The following is a 23,203-nucleotide window of genomic DNA, read 5'->3' as shown; positions in this document are numbered from 1 at the left end:
TTATGTGATCAATATGCCTGCAAAGCGAAGATTTTTCCACCACTGATACAACATGCCTCAACCTGAGATAACACTGTTAATTTTTTTTTTTTTAGGTTTTGTGTTAATTTTTGAAAACACAAAATAATAAGTAGAACAAGGCTAACAGACAGAACTATGCAACGTATGCCTGCGAAGCAAAGATTTTTACACCACAGATACACCAGGCCTCAGATAACAGACTGTATAAATTTTTTATTTATTTATTTTTTTGGATAAAAAAGACTGCTGAACATAACGGGAGTAAATTTCAAAAACTGACCGTCACATCCAAGCATAAGCATAGTGTGAACAGGTGCTTAACCTAGAGTCACCAACTCATATATATTCAAGCAAAAAAAGGAAGCACACTGTAGTGCCAAACCATGCAAACATGAAAAATGAATAATGAATTGCATTACTGCATTATAAGTATGAAAAATTGAGAAAGTTTAGCGCATAAAATGGCCAAGTTATGTGTACCTGGAAGCCACGTTAAGGCATTTCTCATTTTCCAGGTCCCTATTCTATGCCAATCCTCACTAAGACTGTAGTCTCCATATGAATGGGAGCCTATGAAAAATCCTCTGTTAGGATTGAAGTCTATATCTCTGTGGAGGGGAAATGGCCCTGGTTTGATTAAAAACACCTGCAGCTAACAGGTGGAGTGCTCAGTCAGAAGGTAAATGAATATAAATTTCAAAAACTGACCGTCACATCCAAGCATAAGCATAGTGTGAACAGGTGCTTAACCTAGAGTCACCAACTCATATACACTCAAGCAAAAAAGGAAGCACACTGTAGCGCCAAACCATGCAAACATGAAAAATGAATAGTGAATTGCATTACTGCATTAGAAGTATGAAAAATTGAGAAAGTTTAGCGCATAAAATGGCCAAGTTATGTGTACCTGGAAGCCACGTTAAGGCATTTCTCGTTTTCCAGGTCCCTATTCTATGCCAATCCTCACTAAGACTGCTTGAATGTGTATGAGTTGGTGACTCTAGGTTAAGCACCTGTTCACACTATGCTTATGCTTGGATGTGATGGTCAGTTTTTGAAATTTGTATTCATTTACCTTCTGACTGAGCACTCCACCTGTTAGCTGCAGGCGTTTTTAATCAAACCAGGGCCATTTCCCCTCCACAGAGATATAGACTTCAGTCCTAACAAAGGATTTTTCATAGGCTCCCATTCAGATGGAGACTACAGTTTTAGTGAAGATTGGCATAGAATAGGGACCTGGAAAACGAGAAATGCCTTAACGTGGCTTCCAGGTACACATAACTTGGCCATTTTATGTGCTAAACTTTCTCAATTTTTCATACTTCTAATGCAGTAATGCAATTCACTATTCATTTTTCACGTTTGCATGGTTTGGCGCTACAGTGTGCTTCCTTTTTTGCTTGGATATAACAAGAGTGACAGACTGCCCAGAAAAGGGAAGTTAGGCCTAAAATGCATCAATTTTTGTCACACGGATGTATGAGGCGCGTCACAGATAGATCCCACTGTAAAATGTGTGCCCTGTTTTTTTTTTTTTTTTCGGCTAACCAGTGATCGGGTTTTTATGTTTGGCTGCTGTCATGCACTAAAAAAACTTTTTTTATTGCGAAAACTAGTTTTTGTATCACCATATTTTGAGAGCTATAATTTTTTCATATTTCGGCCGACAGAGTCATGTGAGGTCTTGTTTTTTGCGGGACGAGCTGACATTTTTATTGGTACCATTTTTGGACACGTGACATTTTTTGATCGCTTTCTATTATGATTTTTGGGAGACAGAAGGAACAAAAACCAGCAATTCAGGAATTGCTTCTTTTTTTTTATACCATTCCGCATGTTGGTAAAATTGGTAAGGCAGCTTTATTTTTTGGCTCGGTATGATTACAGTGATACCTCATTTATATTTTTTTATGTTTTGGCGCTTTTACAGTTTTATAGAAAAAATAATAATTTTTGCAAAACACTTTTTTTGCTGATGGAGCTGTATGGCGGCTTGTTTTTTGTGGGACAAGATGGCGTTTTCAACGGTCCCACTTTTATTTGCATCCGTCTTTTTGATCGCGTTTTATTGCACTTTTCGTTTGGCGGTATGATGATAAAGCATTGTTTTTTGCCTAATTTTTTATTTATTTTACAGTTTTATATAGCGGATCGTTACAGATGCGGCGATACCAAATATATGTACCGTATTTTTCCGACCATAAGACGCACTTTTTTCCCCCAAAATTTTTGGGGAAAGTGGGGGGTGCGTCTTATGGTCGCAATACACGGTACTAACCTTCTGGCTGGTGGCAGCGGGCGGGGCTCTGTGGTGTGGTGGTGGCAGCGGGTGGTGCTCTGCAGTGCGGTGGTGGCAGCGGGCTGTGCTCCGGTGCAGGGGCGGCGGCTCCGCCGGCATTTCTTCGCAGCCCGGAGGCCCCCGCACTTCCCTTGCTGGCCGCTGCCATGTTGCGGTGGCCTCCGGGAGCATGGACGCCGGGAAGATGGCCGCCGGTCCGGGGACGGCGCATGCGCGGCCTCAGATCTCGTCCCGAGATCTCGGGGGACGAGATCTCGTTGCCGAGATTTGAATCTCGTCCCCCCGAGATCTCAGGGCGAAATCTGATCCCGCGCATGCGCCGTCCCCGGACCGGCGGCCATCTTTCCGGCGTCCATGCTCCTGGAGGCCACCGCAACATGGTGGCGGCCAGCAAGGGAAGTGCGAGGGCCTCCGAGTTGCGAAGAAATGCCGGCGGAGCCGCCGCCCCTGCACCGGAGCGCAGCCCGCTGCCACCACCGCACCGCAGAGTGCCGCTCGCTGCCACCACTGCAGAGCCCACCTGCCCCAGCCCCAGCACAGCTGCCCCTGCCTCAGCACAGCTGCCCCAGCACTGCTGCCCCTGCCCCAGCACTGCTGCCCCTGCCCCAGCACAGCTGCCCCTGCCTCAGCACTGCTGCCCCAGCACTGCTGCCCCAGCACAGCTGCCTTTACCCCAGCGCAGCTGCCCCAGCACAACCAACCTGCCCCAGCACAGAGCCGCCACCGCACGAGCCTGGACCACTTAATGACCCCTGTAACTACTTCTCCACCTGTGCCGGATCCCTTCCCAGGTAAGCTGAATTCCAACTGTAAGACGGACCCCCATTTGACACATTATTTTTTTTTTTCCCTATTTTCCTACTGAAAATTGGGGTGCGTCTTATGGTCCGGTGCGTCTTATAGTCCGAAAAATACTTTTATTGTTTTTTTTATTTACATAAATAAATGAATTTATTGGTAAAATATTTATTTTTTCTTTATTTGGGGATTTTTTAAATGTTTTTTTTTACACATTATAATATTTTTTTTAAACTTCATTACATTGTCCCAGTATGGGACATTACTATATAACGTCAGATCGCTGTTCTGACACTTAGCACTGCTGAGTATCAGATCAGCGATCTGACAGGCAGTGAAGGAGGCATGCCAGTGCCTGCTTTTCGCAAGCACTAACAAGCTTCCTCCCTGCAAGACCCGTAAGGACCCCGTGGCCATCTTAGAGACCATCAGAATAATGCAACCGCATTGCGTTATTCTGATGGAAGCGCGCAGGGAACCCTCTGCGCGATGGTTCTCTATGCCGATTTCACTACTAACAGCGTCATCAGAGGGGTTAAATACACACAATCGGCGCTAGCACTGATCGTGGGTGTTGCTGCGGGGTGTCAGCTGTCACTTACAGCTGACACCTGCACCAGATCACTGTGGCGCTCAGTGTGAGGCCGCGGTGATCGTGTCGCCGTACTAGTAATGCTCTGGTCAGAAATGCAGTTCCCGCGGAGCAGTACTAGTATGGCGAAGGTACTGAAGGGGTTAATACAAAAATTTTAACCATTCACTTTTACCTTTATTAAAAATCAAGAAATGTAGAAACTATAAAATAATCACACCCATAAAAATCTGGTCTATTAAAATACAATATGCATTAAGGCATACAGTAAACAGTAAAAAGAAAAAAAATGAAACAAAATGTTAGAATTGAGATTTCTTATGCACCACACTTTCTGTAAAAAATACAATAAAAAAATTGATCAAGATGTCATATCTAAACCAAAACTGAATCAATAAAATCAAGTGGCCCCCAAAAAAATTGTCATCACACAGCTCAATGGACGGAAAAGTAAAAACATTCCAGGTCTTGTAAAAATGTTGACAGAACCATTAAAAAAAGTAAGAAAAAAACAGAAAAAGGAGATATGAATAATAGAAAAAAACTGTGGATTGTACCATGTATTGTTCTTTCGAAAGGCTTGCTGAACCAAGTCGGTCACCAATGTGACTGCTGAATGGCTGCAGCAGCCATGCAGCAACCTCTCCGGAGGAGTAGGAAAGGGGACTGCTGGGTTGATTGGGCAGCTGTGTGACAGCCCTTTGAGATATTTGTAGACAGCGATTAAAGGGCCTGTCACACTGGTTTTTGTGACATTATAGCGATATTGCTAGCGATATCTATGTGTGATACTTACCTCCGACCGGCTCCCCCGCTGGTTATCGCTGATCGCGCGAGAACGGCCTGGACCGTTTCTCATCATCAGCTTCCTGCTGTGGAGACAAGCGACGCGTGGAAGCGGGCGGAAGGAATCGCCTTGTCTGACAGGTAAGTAGTGACCCCCGACCCCTGCGATGTCACTGGTGAGATCTGGCTGTGTGGCAGCTCACTAGCGACCACTTAGCGATGCACCAGCGATCCTGACCGCGTCATATCGCTGGTAGGGATCGCTGGTGCATCTCTAAGTATGACAGTACCTTAAGTCTCCTCTTTTGCAAGATAAACATTCCCAAATCCTTTAACTGTTCCTCATAAGAAATTGTTTGCAGACCGGTCACTATTCTGGTCGGTCTTTTCTGAACTTGCTCCAGTTTGTTCATGCCTTTTTTAAAATGTGGTGTCCAGAACATAGTACCACACCCCTGGAAGAAGTTGGTGGCGAAACAGGGTGAGGGGACACATAGTGGAAACCATGAACACACTTAACAAGGCACGTGGATATTGCTGGATACCAAGAAAGATACTTTCTGTTGTCTATCATTGTAAGGGTTAGTTTACCTTGTCGAATCTAGTTCTCTATATATGGGGGAATAAGCTATCACTTGGCACATATACTCTGTATATGCGGTATGTCTGCAAATGGGTACCCTAGTTGCACATAAACACTTTAAAAATACTTAAATATGACATATATTGTTTTACTTTAGTCAGTCAAAGAAAAAAGAAACACCCGGCACTGTCCCTGAGAAAGAAATACCCACAACACAGGTGCAAGAATACCGATAAAACTACCGCTCGCAGCCTACCAATACATGGAGGGGGCGGTTGCCTGGTATGTTAATGCACAACAAAACATTTGTATGCGGCGCTGTTCACACTATGGCCATGCACGGCATCCAGGCCAGCCTAGTAGTGACACCCTTCTATTAGCTGTACGGGTAAACCTTTTTGCTCTTTTTATTATTGGTGGACTTTCAAGTCCTCTTTTTGTGCTGTATTAGTGTTAGGAGATACCACTATGACAAATGTATGGCCTGCTTTTATTTTTTATTTTTGGGCTAACTAGTTCTGTATATAAGTACTGTGACACCCTGGACAAAAAAAGAAAACCGCCGTATACTGGCCAAACTTTGAGCACGCATAGATATGAGCTGGCACAGAGATACCACTACGACAAATGTGTGGCCTGTATTTTTTTTGGCTAAATAGTGCTGTATATAAGTACAGTGCTAGACAGCCAAAAAAATTGAATTTAAGGCTAAAAAAGACCCAAATTTTTAGCAGATGGATGGATGAGGCGTGTCACAGATATACCACACTGTAAAATATGTGGCCTGTATGTATTTTTGGGGGGGGTTCAGCAAAATAGTGTCAAGAAATTGTGTAGACACTCAAAAAAAAAAATCTATTCAACCTTACCGCATAAAAGTTAAATATTTCTCTGCGCACTCGAAAGGGATGTTTGGGACCCCTTGAAAATTGCTGGATTTTCACGCTGTGCTAGGAAAATGATCTGGTTGTATTGTGCACTGTCAAAAAGCAAATGGAGGAAAAAAAAGGGGGCTCTGGATTGCTTTGCAATAAAAAAAGCTCTATTAGCCCTGGCCAAAAAAAATTTCAAAGCCAATTACGCCTGGGGCTAGGTATATGCAGCCAATATATCCTACAGGTAGTAGCAGCAACAGAACACAGGAAGGGAATGGAACCTCTTGATATATGCAATAATATGTATATACACACATACAGTGCCTGCAGGCCTTGCACTGATGTGTATAGAGTGACGTACACTACCCTGCCTACCTAACACTACAGCATTAGTCCTTAGAAGGACTGTTGGTTTAGCTGGATTTGATTAGTTTACAATGGTAGACACCACACTGACTAATAAATCCCCAAATCTGACCCTATCTCAGCAGCAGCTCTCCCTACACTATCTAAATCGGGAGCTGAATGCGCCGAGCAGGGCGGCGTACGGTCTCTTATACTCCTGTTGATGCTGTGTTGCCAGCCAATCACTGCACGAACACAACAAAGATGGCTGCAGCATTTCATTGCCTGGCAGACAATCCCTGCATCATGATTGGGTCTGTAAAGTCCTCCAAAAAAGCTGGGTGGAGACCAGAGTTCCTGCCGAGTAATCCCGTAAATGCTCGATGCTCGCCGAGTAGAGATGAGCGACTTTGCCTTTTTTCGGGTCGAGTCGGGTTTCATGAAACCCGACTTTCGTAAAAGTCGGGTCGAACGAAATCGGCCGACTATAGGGAAAAGTCGGAGGCCAACTGAAACACGAAACCCAATGCAAGTCAATGGGGAAGCAAAGTTGGCAGGGAGTGGAAGACAATAAACACACCTACAGTGCCCATTTCAATGCCAAAAACATCAATTCTTATAACTGAAGCTTGTCAACCTTAATTTACTTCCTAATAATAGTTATGCATTGAAAACTGGGTGTTATTTGGCTAAAGTTGTGGGGGGGTTGGGCTGGATCCCGGTTTTCATGTGCCCTGGGCCAAAGAGTGTCAGAGCGCCCCTTTAACACATACCACAACTCATGATGCTCCGATACGCCACAGAAATATAGGTATAGTACAATGACACATACTTCACTGCTTACATGACATGACTGATCTATTTTAAATTGTACAATAGCTCAAAAACAGGACAGTATATTACTCCATACAGTGTTATGGCCACCACATTGTGCGCCATACAGAATAATGATCCCCATATATTTCTCCATACCAAATAATTAGTCACATATAATGTTCCATACAGTATCTGTTGAGCTCCACATAATGCTCCATATATAATGGGCCCCATTTGTAATGCTCCAGTGTATAATGTGCCCCTTATATGCTGCTCCAGTGTCTCATCTGCCCTATTTACAATGCTCCAGTACATGATGGGCCTCATGGATGATGCTCCAGTGTATCATGGGCCCTAATAATGCTCCATATATAATGGGCCCCATTTGTAATGCTCCAGTGTATAATGGGCCCCTTAGATGCTACTCCAGTGTCTGATCTGCCCCATTTACAAAGCTCCAGTACATGATGGGCCCTATTTTTAATTAACCCAGGCATGGTATGTGAAAAGAGCTCCATGGAGTAATCTGAGGTGTGTGCTTCCACATCCTTCACTTTTGGTGTGGTTGAAGGACGCAAGGAAAGGGGTTGCTCCTGACCAGAAGCCTGCAGTTACGACTCAGTGCTTGCATTTTTTACAACTTGAGAAGATGAGGCGATAGAGCTGGAAGCTGTTTCAACAATGTAAGCCACAAACAGTTCCTGATACTCCGGCTTTAAAAGCAGTCTACCTACTCCCAGAAAAGGGAGCCATACAGGCCTTCCAGAGCTACACCATGAAGCTGGCTCAACACCTCCTGCCTTAGCTGCTATTTTGTTTTTGGCACTACCAGCAGATGCACTACCACCACCACCATCAGTACCAGGTGGCCCTCCACGCCCACATTCGTGTCCTTATCCACCATACTTCCTCATGTTTTTGAAAATGGACCCAAAATACCAGCAGATATATGGTACTGTATCAGAAGCGTACAGCTCTATACAGTCTATGGATAGCACTAAATCTCTGTATGTATTTCATGAGGCATACTCAGATGCTCACAGGCTCAGTATGGATTACACAATAAAATAACAAGTTGAAAAAGGGTACAGTATCACCAGATACAAGGTATATACAGTGGGGAAAAAAAGTATTTAGTCAGTCAGCAATAGTGCAAGTTCCACCACTTAAAAAGATGAGAGGCGTCTGTAATTTACATCATAGGTAGACCTCAACTATGGGAGACAAACTGAGAAAAAAAAATCCAGAAAATCACATTGTCTGTTTTTTTTTCATTTTATTTGCATATTATGGTGGAAAATAAGTATTTGGTCAGAAACAAAATTTCATCTCAATACTTTGTGATATATCCTTTGTTGGCAATGACAGAGGTCAAACGTTTTCTGTAAGTCTTCACAAGGTTGCCACACACTGTTGTTGGTATGTTGGCCCATTCCTCCATGCAGATCTCCTCTAGAGCAGTGATGTTTTTGACTTTTCGCTTGGCAACACGGACTTTCAACTCCCTCCAAAGGTTTTCTATAGGGTTGAGATCTGGAGACTGGCTAGGCCACTCCAGGACCTTGAAATGCTTCTTACGAAGCCACTCCTTCGTTGCCCTGGCGGTGTGCTTTGGATCATTGTCATGTTGAAAGACCCAGCCACGTTTCATCTTCAATGCCCTTGCTGATGGAAGGAGGTTTGCACTCAAAATCTCACGATACATGGCCCCATTCATTCTTTCATGTACCCGGATCAGTCGTCCTGGCCCCTTTGCAGAGAAACAGCCCCAAAGCATGATGTTTCCACCACCATGCTTTACAGTAGGTATGGTGTTTGATGGATGCAACTCAGTATTCTTTTTCCTCCAAACACGACAAGTTGTGTTTCTACCAAACAGTTCCAGTTTGGTTTCATCAGACCATAGGACAGTCTCCCAAAACTCCTCTGGATCATCCAAATGCTCTGTAGCAAACTTCAGACGGGCCCGGACATGTACAGGCTTAAGCAGTGGGACACGTCTGGCACTGCAGGATCTGAGTCCATGGTGGCGTAGTGTGTTACTTATGGTAGGCCTTGTTACATTGGTCCCAGCTCTCTGCAGTTCATTCACTAGGTCCCCCCGCGTGGTTCTGGGATTTTTGCTCACCGTTCTTGTGATCATTCTGACCCCACGGGGTGGGATTTTGCGTGGAGCACCAGATCGAGGGAGATTATCAGTGGTCTTGTATGTCTTCCATTTTCTAATTATTGCTCCCACAGTTGATTTCTTCACTCCAAGCTGGTTGGCTATTGCAGATTCAGTCTTCCCAGCCTGGTGCAGGGCTACAATTTTGTTTCTGGTGTCCTTTGACAGCTCTTTGGTCTTCACCATAGTGGAGTTTGGAGTCAGACTGTTTGAGGGTGTGCACAGGTGTCTTTTTATACTGATAACAAGTTTAAACAGGTGCCATTACTACAGGTAATGAGTGGAGGAAAGAGGAGACTCTCAAAGAAGAAGTTACAGGTCTGTGAGAGCCAGAAATCTTGATTGCTTGTTTCTGACCAAATACTTATTTTCCACCATAATATGCAAATAAAATGAAAAACAAACAGACAATGTGATTTTCTGGATTTTTTTTTCTCAGTTTGTCTCCCATAGTTGAGGTCTACCTATGATGTAAATTACAGACGCCTCTCATCTTTTTAAGTGGTGGAACTTGCACTATTGCTGACTGACTAAATACTTTTTTTCCCCACTGTATAGTATAGTGTAAACATTCTGATTCTCCGTATAATTTCAAGAGGCAGACACAAACGCTCTCAGGCCCAGTATGGATTACACAAGAATATAAAAAGCTGTAAATGGGTTATGTAACACAAGCGTACAGCTTTATACAGTGTTGGGGTAATCTTAAAGTTCCAAATATATTGCCGGAGTAACAGACAGACGTTTACAGGCTCATTATGGATTACACCAGAATCTAAATAGCTTAAAAGGTTACTGTATCAGAAGCGTTCTGCTGTATACAGTGTTGGCCAAATTTAAAATATCGGTATATATTTCCGTAGTCACCCTCAGACGCTCACTCAGTTTGGTTTTGACCATAATAAAACATTTTGTAAAAAAGGTCCTGGATAACAAGATGGCAAGTATATATTTTTTAGGGTACAATTGAAATCTCCGTATAAATAGTCCCGTAGTCACTCTCAGACCCTTACACAGTATGGATTTGACCGTAATGCTAAATGTCGAACAAAGGTACTGTATAACAAGATACAAGCTGTATCGAGTATAGTGTAAAAATTTGTTTCTCCGATTCACCGTATATATAGAAGGCGTAACCCACACATGCTCACTCACTATGGATGATGTAGGGAAGATGGACTGACAGACAAACCAGCCTGTAGTGAGAAGCAGAGGTGTAGCACAGTGTAGGTGTGAAACCGCTAAGATAAAGAGAAAGGGTGCAGTGTTTTAGCTTGCCCATTGGAGGGCAGTGGAGAGTGTAGGAGTGGGACTGAATAACTGCCATTAGTCAGAGAAACTGTTAGGTGATGGTGGGCGGAGTTATCAGAACTGGTAGTATAAAAGGCTGAGGGAAGGTTCTGGAAGAGTCAGTCAGCAAAGGGAGCACAGTAAAGAGGAAGTTCTGCTGAGGATATAGAGACAGTGGAAAGGCTCTAGAGAGGACTGACAGTTGAGGCGGTCACGGGGGGGTGGCCCAGAGGACGGTAGCCACAGACGAAGATGGTCTGGGGCTATCATATGAACGGTGTGCTCAGACTGGTGCAGCGCTGTGGTAGTTGGGCCTAGGCCAGCCACAGTGGAAGAGCCACAGAGGACGCCACGATTATAGTTACAAAGGAAGTGAAGGTACTGGGGCCTGTGTACAGAGAAATGTGAAATGGCTGTGGTGAATTGCTGTTGTCGACAGAAGGATGGGCATTAAAAACGGACCTGTTCAATACAAACTCTGTCTCAGTCTCATGTTTGTCTGCGGCAAGAAGAGGGTCCCCCCCCACAGTTGGTTATCCTACAGATGATACCTTAATACAAATTTTTGAAACAAGGTACTGTATCAGCACATACCAGGTGTGTCCAGTCTAGGGTTAAATTTCTGTCTATACTTCCGGTGTCAGACACAGACACTCACAGGCTCACTATGTATTACACCAGAATTACAAAAGTATAAAAAGGGAAAGGTATTCATAGCGTACACCAGTATACAGTGTTGTGGTACTTTTAAATCTTTGTATATATTTCAATCTCAGTAAGCCAGTCAAGAATCTCCGCTACCGGAAACTAAATGGATACAAGTATAGACGCAAAGTCGAGTGTTAGCAGAAATTTTGGAATTAATCATCACGGGAAAAACTCTCGGTAGATGTTGCAGAGGCGATGCAGACCCTCAATTACTGTGTCTGTGGAGAAAGCGAAAAAGGTTCTTTGTGAAGAAAGGATTGCTTTATCGAAGTAGCGTGGATCACATCACCGTTACTCGTCTCCATCAAATTGTGATCACAGGGAGAGATGTACCCATGTTCCTCACTGCCTATCATGATGTGTCTGGTCATTTTGGAGTGCAAAAGACAGATGCCACAGGCCGTAGGCGATTCTATTGGATTGGCATGAGAGGAGACATTGAAAAATGGTGGCAGGAATGTCACACGTCTGTGACTATCACAACTGTGAAAGGTGATCATAAACCACCACTGCATCCGCTTGTACGTTGACGTCCATTTCAAATGGTAGCCATTGATCATCTGAAGGTAGAGGCCAGCAGGACAGGCCATAGCTACATCTTAACCATCATTGATCAATTCACCAAATTTCTAGTGGCCGTCCCTGTGAAGGATTTAACTGCACAGACTACACAGCGGTGGAGCAGGGAGAGGTAAGTATTACAACTTGCAAGTGCTGTGGCCATGACCAAGCAGGGGGGGCACAATCGTGGTCGACGGTACTGGCACAGGGCCCCTCATAGTACGCTGGTGTGTCTGACGGCAAAGGGGCCCTCCCACCATCTGAGACACTGTATTGTACTATGAGGGGCCCTGTGCCATTGCCGTCGGCCATCAGTGGGCCCATCCACCTGTTCAGAGCAACTGCACTTGCCCGGGTGCACCAGGTCTTGACTCCAGCCATTGGGGGAGGGGTGGGCAGCCCAGTTAGGGAGGTTTAAAAATTGGCATATGTAGATGTGTTGGCTGGACATTCAGCTGCTGCAAAGGGCGTAATTGGGCAAGTCCGAGGAAGAGGAGGAAAAAACAGAGGCACTTTTCTGGTAACCTATGTGTCATCAGGGGAAGGTGGGACAAAATCCTTTGAAACCCATGCATGGTTCATTTTAATGAAGGTTAGATCATCAACATTTTGGGTCGACAGATGGGTCCTTTTTTCTGTCAGGATTGATCCAGCAGCACTGAAGACTCTTTCAGATAACACACTAGCAGCAGGGCAAGCGAGCTCCTGTAAGGCATATTGTGCCAATTCAGGCCAGGCGTCCAGTTTAGAGGCACAATAGTCAAAGGGGAATGACCTGTGAGGGAGAACATCGATATGGGAGGAAAAGTAGTTTGTAACCATAGTTGACAACTGCTGCCTCCTGTCACTTTTAATTGATGCAGTATTAGCAGTCGTGTGAGCGGTACTTGAGGAATAATCATTCCACAACATGGTCATTAAACCCCTGTCTCCAACGCCACTTCTGCTGTTTGCACCACGAACACCTCTTCCATTGTGCCCACTACGGCTCGTGGGAGAACCAGCACCGCTGCTGTGTGCTGGGAAAGCCTCAAACAAACGGTTTACCAGAGTTGCTTGTTTGTTTGCCAATATTATCTCTAGGTTCTCCTGTGGCATGATGTTGTGTAATTTGCCATAGTAGCATGGATCGAGGATGCTGTCCAGCCAGTAGTCATCATCCCTCATCATTTTGGCAATGCGGGGGTCCCTTTTTAGGATCCGCAAGGCATAATCGCACATGTGGGCTAATGTTCCAGGTGTCAATGATGCACTGCCCATGGTGGGTGGAGGAGCAGTTTCTGGCAAATCCACATCCCTACAGTCACGCACAAACACTGTCCCTGACCTTGGAACGCCAACATTTTCTCTTGCCCCCTGAGAAACATCCTCCTGCCCAAAATAATCATCCCCCTCATCCTCCTCCTCTTCTGTAGTGAGTTCATTTTCTGGTCTACCAGTTGTGAGTTCTCCTTCCAGGCTCCCTCTGGTGGTGACAGGAGGTAGTGAGACTGATTTAATCAGTAGAGATTTGCCACCTGATAAGGAGGATGACGATTGGACCTCAGGAATCTCAGACTGGATTTAAGACAGCCGACGCCCTATTCTGGTGCTGGTGATTCCTTCTGGCTTGTCAAGTCTTGGTTCTCAGCTCTGTTCCAGTCAGCTCAAGCTAAGTTTTTCTGCTAATGTTCACACTTGATTTTGTTGGTCTATTCAGTTTTTTGTGTGGTCAGCCAGCCCTAGCCTCCTCTTCAAAGTCATCTGCACCTTCCTCTTTACCTTCCTCTGTGTCACCGTGTAAGGTGGTATAGCATGCGGGAAGGGGCACCTGGGTTTCATCAGGGTCTGATTCTGGCTCAATAGACTGTGAGGGCAATGTAGTGCTGTGGGTCAATGTACCAGCAGAATCATCTAGCAGTAGCTGTGCATTAGTGCACTCCATATAAGATTCATCTTGGACTGGGGAATTCAGGCATGGTATGTGAAAAGAGCTCCATAGAGTAATCTGAAGTGTGGGCTGCCGCATCCTTCACTTTTGGTGGGGGTGAAGGACACAAGGAAAGGTTTTTTTTATGATCAGAACCCTGCACTGACGACTCCGTGCTTGCACATTTCGACCGTTCAGAAGAGGAGGCAATAAAGCTGGTGGCTGTTTCGGCAATGTATGCCAAAACCTGTTCCTGATGCTCCGGCTGTAAAAGCGGTTTTCCTACTCCAAGAAAAGGCAACCTTACAGGCCTTCTTGGGCCAGAGGATGACGCAGGCTCAACACCTCCTGCCTTAGATGCTATTGTGCTTTTGCCCGAACCAGCCCATGCACCACCACCATCAGTACCAGCTGCGCCCCCCTGCCCACGTCCGCGGTCTCTTCCACCATACTTCCTCATGTTTGGGAAAATGTACCAAAAATACCAGCAGAGAGATGGTACTGTATGAGGAGCGTCCAGCTGTGTAAGGTGTATTAAACAAATTAAATCAACGTATATATTATGTTAGTCACAGACGCTCTCACAGTATGTATTGGACCGTAATCCAACAAGCAGATATACGGAACTGTATGAGAAGTGTACAGCTGTATACGATTTTTGTGCAACTAACAATCTCCGTATATGTATTTACGGAGTGTCACACACACGCTGACTAGGTATAAAAGTGACTGTAATGTGAATGGCAGATATACAATACTGTTGGAGAATTGGACAGCTCTATGCGATGTGTGTAAGGAAAATTGTCAAGCTCCGTGTATTTGTATACGGACTGACACACGCTGTCTCTGTCTAGTTTAAACCGTTATCAAACAGCAGATATACGAAACTGTTTGAAAAAAGGACACGACTCTATGGTGTAGGTCTGGAAAAACGGAAAAACTCCTCAGTTTTTTTTTCCAGAGTCACACACAGGTAGCTTTTATTTGTCCGTGCTAAAAGGCGGTACATGGTAGTGTGTGAGGAGCGTACACCGCTAGACAGTATGTGAAAAAATGAACGCTCACTAACTCACCAGGACAAAAAGCCGGATTACTTACCGGTAATGCTCTTTTAATGAGTCCACGACAGCACCCACTGGAGGTATCGGATCCGCCCCATTGGAACAGGAAACCCTACAGAAAGATAAAAGGGGGCGGTCCGCCTTTCCTCCTCAGTTTTGTATTTCAGAGTACCAGGAGGACCGCCAAGAGTTGGGCAATATTCTTGCATTTCTAGATTTTATTTCTTCATATTAGGAGATACACTTTAATATGTGGGGTATTTATCGCTATTGTTATCTTTATAGGGAGGGAAGTGAGCGGGTGCTGTCGTGGACTCATTAAAAGAGCATTACCGGTAAGTAATCCGGCTTTTTACCCTTCGCCACGACAGCACCCACTGGAGAGATTCCAGAGACCATCACCTGGTTGGGACCACCGTGCCAAGGACAGTCCTGCCAAAGCTTAGGTCAGAAGTTGATGAAAGGTCAAGTCTATAGTGATTATAGAAGGTAGAAGGGGATGACCAAATTGCCGCCTTACATATGGCTTCGATTGGAACATCTCCCCTCTCGGCCCAGGAGGATGCCATTGCGCTGGTAGTATGCGCTCTAATGTTCTCCGGAGGGTCTTCACTTCTCGCAGAGTAGGCTAAATGAATGGCATCCCTGATCCACCGGTATAAGGTGCTCTTTGTGACTCCATACCCTTTTTTACAGCCCTGAAAAGATATGAACAGAGCCCTGCACTGCCTCCAGCTCCTGGACCTCTCAATGTATTTTAGGACAGTTCTTCTAAAATCCAAGGTGTGGAATTTCTGCTCCTCAGGAGTGGAGGGATCTCTAAAGAAGGTCGGGAGGAGTATCCCTTGAGATCTATGGAATTTTGCTGACACCTTAGGAAGGTATGAGGGATCTGGCTTTAATATTAACCTATCCTGGTATATCTGAAAAAAGGGTGGGTCTATGGATAGAGCTTGGATGTCGCTCACTCTCCTAGCAGACGTTAGTGCTACTAAGAGGGCCGTCTTGAGTGACAAATATTTTAGTGATATTGTGTCTATTGGTTCAAAGGGAGCTTCCGTTAAGGCGACTAAGACCAAATATAGGTCTCATGGAGGGATTGTAGGTATGTGAACCGGAGTCGTTCGTTCGCATGCTGTAATAAATCGTGATACCTACTTATTCCCTGCTATATTGTGGCCATACAGTGCCCCTAATGCGGACACTTGGACTTTTAGCGTGTTTACTGCCAGACCTAAATCTTTCCCTTTTTGTAGAAATTCCAGGATAGGAACTATCGGGATTTCTGTGGTATGAGGGGTTGTATGGAACTGCAGAAATTTTTTCCATATTTTTGTATAAATCTGAGTAGTGGACTGCCTCCTGCTTTGTAGGAGCGTAGTAATTAGTGTTTCGGAAAACCCTCTTGATCTCAGTAGCTGCTTTTCAAATTCCACGCCGTCAAGTGTAAGCTGTCCACTTGGGGGTGGAAAAAAGGGCCTTGGGAGAGTAGATTGGGAATCGAAGGGAGAACCCAAGGATCTGACACCGACATGGTTCGTAGCCATGAGAACCACAGTGTCTTGGGCCAGAATGGTGCTATCAAAATTACCCTCGCCTTGTCCTCTCTGATCTTCCGAATGACCTGTGGCAGAAGGATTATCGGAGGAAAGGCATATGCCAGGTTGAATTTACATGAAGCCTGGAGGGCTTCCAGTATATCTGGATGATCTGACGGGGACAGGGAGGCAAATGTTTCTATTTGTCTGTTCTCTTTCATGGCAAAGAGGTCCACCTGAGGTTGTCCCCATAGAGCTGCTATGTCCTTGAAAATTTGGTGATTGAGACGCCATTCCCCTTGCCGAAGTGTGTGTCGTCTTAAGAAGTCTGCCTCTTGGTTGTTCCTTCCCTTGATATGGAGGGCAGACAGGGACAACAAACAATTTTTGGCTAAGCTTAAGATTTTTGCCACAGAACACATCAGAGTCTTTGATCGAGTACCTCCCTGTCTGTTTAAATAGGCCACTGTAGTGGTGTTGTCTGATAGGATCCTGACGTGCTTCTGCTGGAGCTGTGGAAGAAAATGATGTAGAGCATAATATACTGCCGTCAGTTCCTTTAAATTAGATGAGTAGCCCAGTTCATCCCTATTCCACCTTCATTGACAGAAGCTATTCTCCATATGGGCTCCCCAGCCGTGGGGCCTAGTGTAAGTGGTTAAGCTATGGGATGGTGATTGTTATGAGCGGTGGAACGCACTAAATAAAATTATAAATAAAGTGCGTTAACCGTGCGGTAGTTGGAATAACCGCTGCTAGATGGTTGCAGAGCTATCAGGCCGTGAAGTGCACAGGGTTTGGACGAGACCCAGATGCAGAAAGCAAGCTCTGTTGCACACACAGAGCTGCAAGCATAAAGACATATAAAGTAATGCTGGAGTGAGCTCAGTTTTACTCACAGAGCTGCAAACACAAAGACAAGCTCTGTTGCACTCCCAGAGCTGCAAGCATACACAAGCTCTGTTTCACTCACAGAGCTGCAATCACATACAAGCTCTGTTTCACCCACAGAGCTGCAAGCATACATACATGTGTTATAACGCTGAGTCTGTTTTTAGACTCAGAGTCTCAGCGAAAGTGTCACGGTATTTAGAGTCACAGAAGTAGCCTTAGGCAGCAGGATTACTCCCTCTAGACCTACCGTTTGATAAGACACGAGGCGTCGCAACTGCGGACGCGGCTATAGGCTGCAACTGCAGTGCGACGAGGGCCGCAGGCAAGACGCTGCAAACTGCTGGCACAATGCAGACGCTAAGCTGCTGAAAAGGTATAGCTGGAGCGCGCTGGCGCTAGCGCTGCTACTGGCGGCTGCCCAATCACTCACACAATCGTAATATCAGAGGGAAGGGGTTTCATAATAAGTCATCCACCAGTCCAAGCATCCATACCAAACACAGCAGCAAGTATGAGAATACTAGCGCATGGCGGAATGGCCATGCACACATTTTATAGTGTACGGGACCTGCCGGAAATCTCCAGAGCCCTGAGCTGAACCAATGGAATCAGGAGCAGGACCTGAGCACCTGACTCCTGAACTCCAATGGGAGCTCATTCCACGAGCATGCTCAGAAGCTGGCTGAAAGGACTTAGCCTCTGGAGACAAATGTGAGGATGTGGATATCTGCATATGTATGGCAGGACACAGATTCCTAACAGTGATATTACCCATGGGACTCCCGTGGACAGATGATTACTATCTAGCCACCATTCTAGAGAAGCCAAGACTTCCTGGGATAGGGTTATCTTGTTCTCGAGGTGACCGTCGTATTGCCTGCCCTCCTGGAGGATTTGATATTGCAGTGTGCGGACGTGATATTGGGCCCACTGAACTGCCAGGGCGCAAGAAGTGAGCGACCCCAATAGGGACATTGCCTCTCTCAGAGACATTTGTGGTCTATCCATTGCTGCCTCAACTTTATCTTTTATGAGCACAATTTTTACCTGAGGGTGTAGACATCTCTGGGTTGTAGAGTCTAATTAGAACCCTAAGAACATCTGAAGGGAGTGTGGAACAAGTCTGGACTTCTGGAAGTTGATGATCCAGCCTAGATCCTGCAAAGATGAGACCGTATCAGCCACCCGTTTAGTACATTGGGTGATCGAGTTCCCGATAACTAAGAAGTCATCAAGGTATGGCACGATTAGGGTGTCCTTCTGACGAAGATAGGCCATCACCTCTAACATCACTTTGGTGAAGATTCTCGGTGCTGTAGAGAGACCGAAGGGCATGGCCGTATACTGAAAGTGATGGATACTGCCTTCGAATACCACTGCGACCCTTAGGTACCTTTGCTATCTATTATGAATAGGAAGATGGTAGTAAGCATCCTTTAAGTCAATTCCCGCCATTACACAGTTTGGAAAAAGAAGTTTAATGGTGGATCTGATTGATTCCATTTTAAACTTATAATTTTTTATAAACGTATTAAGCTTCCTCAAGTTTATGATTGTCCTAAACTTACCATCTGGTTTGGAAACTAAAAATAAAGGAGAGTAGAAACCCCTACCTTCTTGTCCCGCTGGGACTTTCACTAAAACCCCCTTGTATAGTAAGCTCCGAATTTCTATTTCGAGGGCCTTTTGTTGTACTATTGAGTTAAGACGGGTTACGATAAAACAATCGTGAGGAATTAGAAGGAATTCTAATTTTATTCCTTCTTTAATTATATTTAGAATCCATGAACATGAAGTTATTTGTTCCCACTTTGAAAAAAAAAAATTCAATCTACCCCCTACTGGGGGGACTGTTTGTTCAGTATTTATTTTCCTTTCGGAATGTTGAACCGCTAAATATGCTACCTTTTTGCTTCTCATCCTTTGTGGGCCATCTAGCTGATCTATCCGCTTGTCTCCTTTTCCCAAACGGTCGCCTTTTAAAGGTTCTCCTGTAGAAAGGGATAGAAGAATCAGGGAAAGCCTTCTTCCTTTCTTTCGCTTTGGCGAGTTATGTCATCTAGAGCTTTCCCAAAGAGAAACTCACCCTCGCACGGGGTTGCGCAAATCTTGGATTTTGATTGCGCATCCCCCTTCCAGCTCTTCATCCATAGCGCCCGCTTGGCGTTGTTTACAAGACCAGCCGATCTCGCTGCCAGTCGCAGGGTGTCTGCCGATGCATCAGCCATGAAGGCTGCCGCCCCTCTAATTAATGGAATAGTGGCCCGTAGCTTTTCCCTAGACACCTTCTGCTCGATCTGTTGATCCAATTGGTCCAACCACACGAGCATTGACCTGGCGGTGCATGTGCTGGCTACTGCTGGCTTAAAAATCCCTGTAGTAGATTCCCAAGACCTTTTTAATGAAGATTCCGCTTTACGGTCTAGTGGGTCGGACAGTAAGCCTGCGTCCTCTACCGGAATAGTAGAGGCTACCACAGCATCGACTTTTGGAATTTTGGTCCATTTCAATAGCTCGTCATCGCTAAATGGATATTTCCTCTTTGAGGCCGATGGGAGAAAACTTCTTTGATCGTGTTTTTCCCATTCTCTCTTTATTAGGGCCTTAATCGCCGGTATTACTGGGAACACCCTCCTTTCACCTTCCGCCAAACCCGCAAACATTATATCTTGTGTGGTTTGGATGCCCTTTGTCTCCTCACACCCCATAGTGTTCCTTACGGATTTGACTAAGTTATCCACACTATCCAGGGGAAAACATGATCGTCCCTTAATTTTGGATGACGATGATGATGACGTGAGTGAGGAAACAGAGATTATCCCCTGTCCCTCCTCCGAATCTGAGCTGAGAGTCACTTGTCTTTTTCTCCTTGTTTCTGAGGGAGTACTGGCACGGGTAATAGCCTGTAGTTCCTCTCTAATTATGGTCCGTATGTCCTTTGATGACACTGCGGTCCCCTGTCTAGTCTCTCTGATGCATTGCTTACAGAGCTTTTTGGGGTAGGAGTCAGGGAGAGGCTGAGCGCATAAAGCCCATTCTTTGTGTTTAGATTTCTCTTTTTTCTTCGCCTGGAAGAGGGGGAGACATGGCGAAAGACAAGGGGGAAGTAAGCTTAATAGGCAGAGTATATATATTGCACACTCACCCAGTGAAGCTTATAGTACCGGATCAGATGGCTGAGACCCCATCCTGGATCTTGATTCTCCCGCCTCACTCCTGCGAGCGGTGTCCGTGGATCCCTTGGTGCGGTCCCTGGAGGAGCTGCCCCCAGCAGAGTCCCCTGCCGGAGCGTGCACTTCACCTGGAGACGACATGGCTCACGCCGCTTACCTCGCGGTGCTCTCCTTATTTTTTTTTTACTTAGCCGGAAGTCGCTCCTCCCCTCCGGGTTCCTTGCGCCTGTGCACTTGCGCTGCCTCAGCCATCGTGCCCCAGAAGTTCACCCATTACTTCAGGGGCTTGGAGCATCTGCGCCGGCCGGCTCCCACGCCGCCGTTCTGTCTGCGGCCCGCGCCTCTCACTGCTGCCACCACCGCTGCTTGGATTCTTCTCCCTCTCTCTCTTTTTTTTTTTTCTTTGCGCCACTGACGCACTTACCCCAGCGGCGGCCTTGAGAGTTTGGCGTCCACCCGGCGTGCTCCCAGGGGAGACCGGGCGGCCCTCCCCGGACCCGGTCATCACCCTATCCGTCAGATGAGGGGGGAGCCATCTAACGGAACCTCCCCCGACGCTGCCTCTGGACCGCAGCCCCTGCTGTTCTCACGGATACTGCACAGGCGGCATGCACAGGCCCAGGTATGTCTTCCTGTAGGATAATCCTGGAGTTCCCTGGGAACAGGAAACCAAAACTGAGGAGGAATGGCGGACTGCCCCCTTTTATCTTTCTGTAGGGTTTGCTGTTCCAATGGGGCGGAGCCGATACCTCCAGTGGGTGCTGTCGTGGCGAAGGGTAAAATAATAAAATTTGGATTGCTTTGAAAAAAGCAGTTTGAACAGCAGTGTGCACACGGCAATGCAGCTAGCAGGTAGCCTTAATAGGCAGCCTAATCACCACCAGTGCTGCTGCACACAGCAAAAATCCTCCCCTTTCACTGCACACACTAACTGTACAGTGAAAAGCGCTATCAGCAGAAGCAGTTTTTTCTTCTTCCCTTGCCTAACGCTCTCCCTGTTCAGAATCAGCAGCAGCACCTCTCCCTATTGTAAGATCAGCAGAAGTATGATGGCGGTCGGCGTTCACAGCCTTTTATACCCACTGTGACGCCACACAAAGCCAGCCAATCACTTCAATGCCCTTCTCTAAGATGGTGCTGGCCGCTGCGCATGTCATCGCATTGTCCACAGTGTGCATCCTCCATCATTGGGTGAGAAAAGGCGCTGAAAGCATCATTTGAAGCGCGACTTTGGCGCGCTGATCAGTGACCTCATGGCCGACCTCACGCTAGGGTTGGGTTTCGATCGGCGAAACCCGACTTTAGCGAAAGTTGGCGATTTTTGAATCTGACTGACCTGTTTCGCTCAACTCTATCGCCGAGTTCGCCGAGTACTGTGATAGTCAGGCGAGTAACGAGTAGTGGCGAGCACATTTGCTCATCACTAGTCATCACCATTCTTTCCCTTATCTGTGAGGATGGACTGAAGGACACTAGGTTAATCTAAAATAGGTTACATGCCTCTGTATAAAGAGACCGAGACTGAGAGACAGCCAGAGATTCTGCCAAGACATAAACATCCAATGGATCGGAGACAGAACAGAAGCCAATTCATCATGATACCATCACGTGGAACACTGATCTACAGGAAACAACCTAGGAGTTTTCGGCTGAGGTTGGAAGAATACAGATCTGCTTCAATGATCATCGCTGAATCATGGATACGTTTGTAGAAAGCTGTAATTGGGACCCACCAGTCGCCTGGCTCCATGGAGATGTTCGGATATGCCAGGTTGTGACTCTCGTGTCAACTGGCCTTGTACCTTGTATGGACTCAATGGACTGTCATCTTCCTATGCTTGTCGTCACTTCCTCTCTGTGTCTGTGTACCACAGGTGGGGTAGCCGGCCCTGGGAGCTCTGATGTAACATCTGCGATTATCCCTGTGGGTTAGCTGAAGAGACTCTAATGTGCACCTTCTTGGGTACAGTGCTTGGACTGTTCTATGTGTTATCTGTCTGTTTTGTGGTTCAATAAACATTGCTACACTGTTTTACCCTCACCCTGTGTTGTCTGAGTAGCGTTACGACCACGGTAAAGGGAGAGCGGGATTTTTCAGCCGGACGATCCCTGAGCTATACGGTTTTGACTAGCGGACTTGGGTGTCCTCCGACCCCCAGTGTCTCCCCAGACCACTCTTTAGGTCAGATCACTAAGGCATTTATAAATCCACCTAATAAAAGCTTTGTTGAAGTCATTATATACTGTATTTTTCAGACCATAAGATGCACTTTTTCCCAAAAATTTTTGGGGGAAAATGGAGGTGCGTTTTATAGTTGCAGTATACTTACAAATCCTGTGGCGGGTGCGGGTGCGGCAGGACTCTGTTGTGTGGTTGCAGGCTGTGCTCCGGTGCAGTTGCAGCGGCTTTCTGTGCTCCATGGGGGGCACCGCTGGCATTTCCTCAAAGCACGGAGGCCCCCGCACATCCGTTGCTGCCATGTTGCAGTGACCTCCGGGAGCATCTTTCTTGGAGCATGTCCACCGGGAATATGGCCGCCAGGCCGGGAGCGGTGCATGCTCATATTCAGATCTCATCCCAAGATCTCGGCAGACAAAATCTTGGGATAAGATCTCGATGCAGAGATTTGAATCTGAGCATGCTCCACCCCAGCCTGGCGGCCATGTTCCCGGAGACCATGTTCCCGGAGGCCACCACAACATGGCAGCAACGGATGTGCAAGGGGGACTCCGAGCTTTGACAAAATGCTGGCGGAGCCCTCCCACGGAGCACAGAGAGCCGCT

This window comes from Dendrobates tinctorius, unplaced genomic scaffold (genome assembly GCF_039654945.1).
Source record: "Dendrobates tinctorius isolate UK_male_01 unplaced genomic scaffold, ASM3965494v1 ptg000102l, whole genome shotgun sequence".
Lineage (NCBI taxonomy): Eukaryota > Metazoa > Chordata > Amphibia > Anura > Dendrobatidae > Dendrobates > Dendrobates tinctorius.
Note: the sequence above shows the minus strand (reverse complement) of the source record.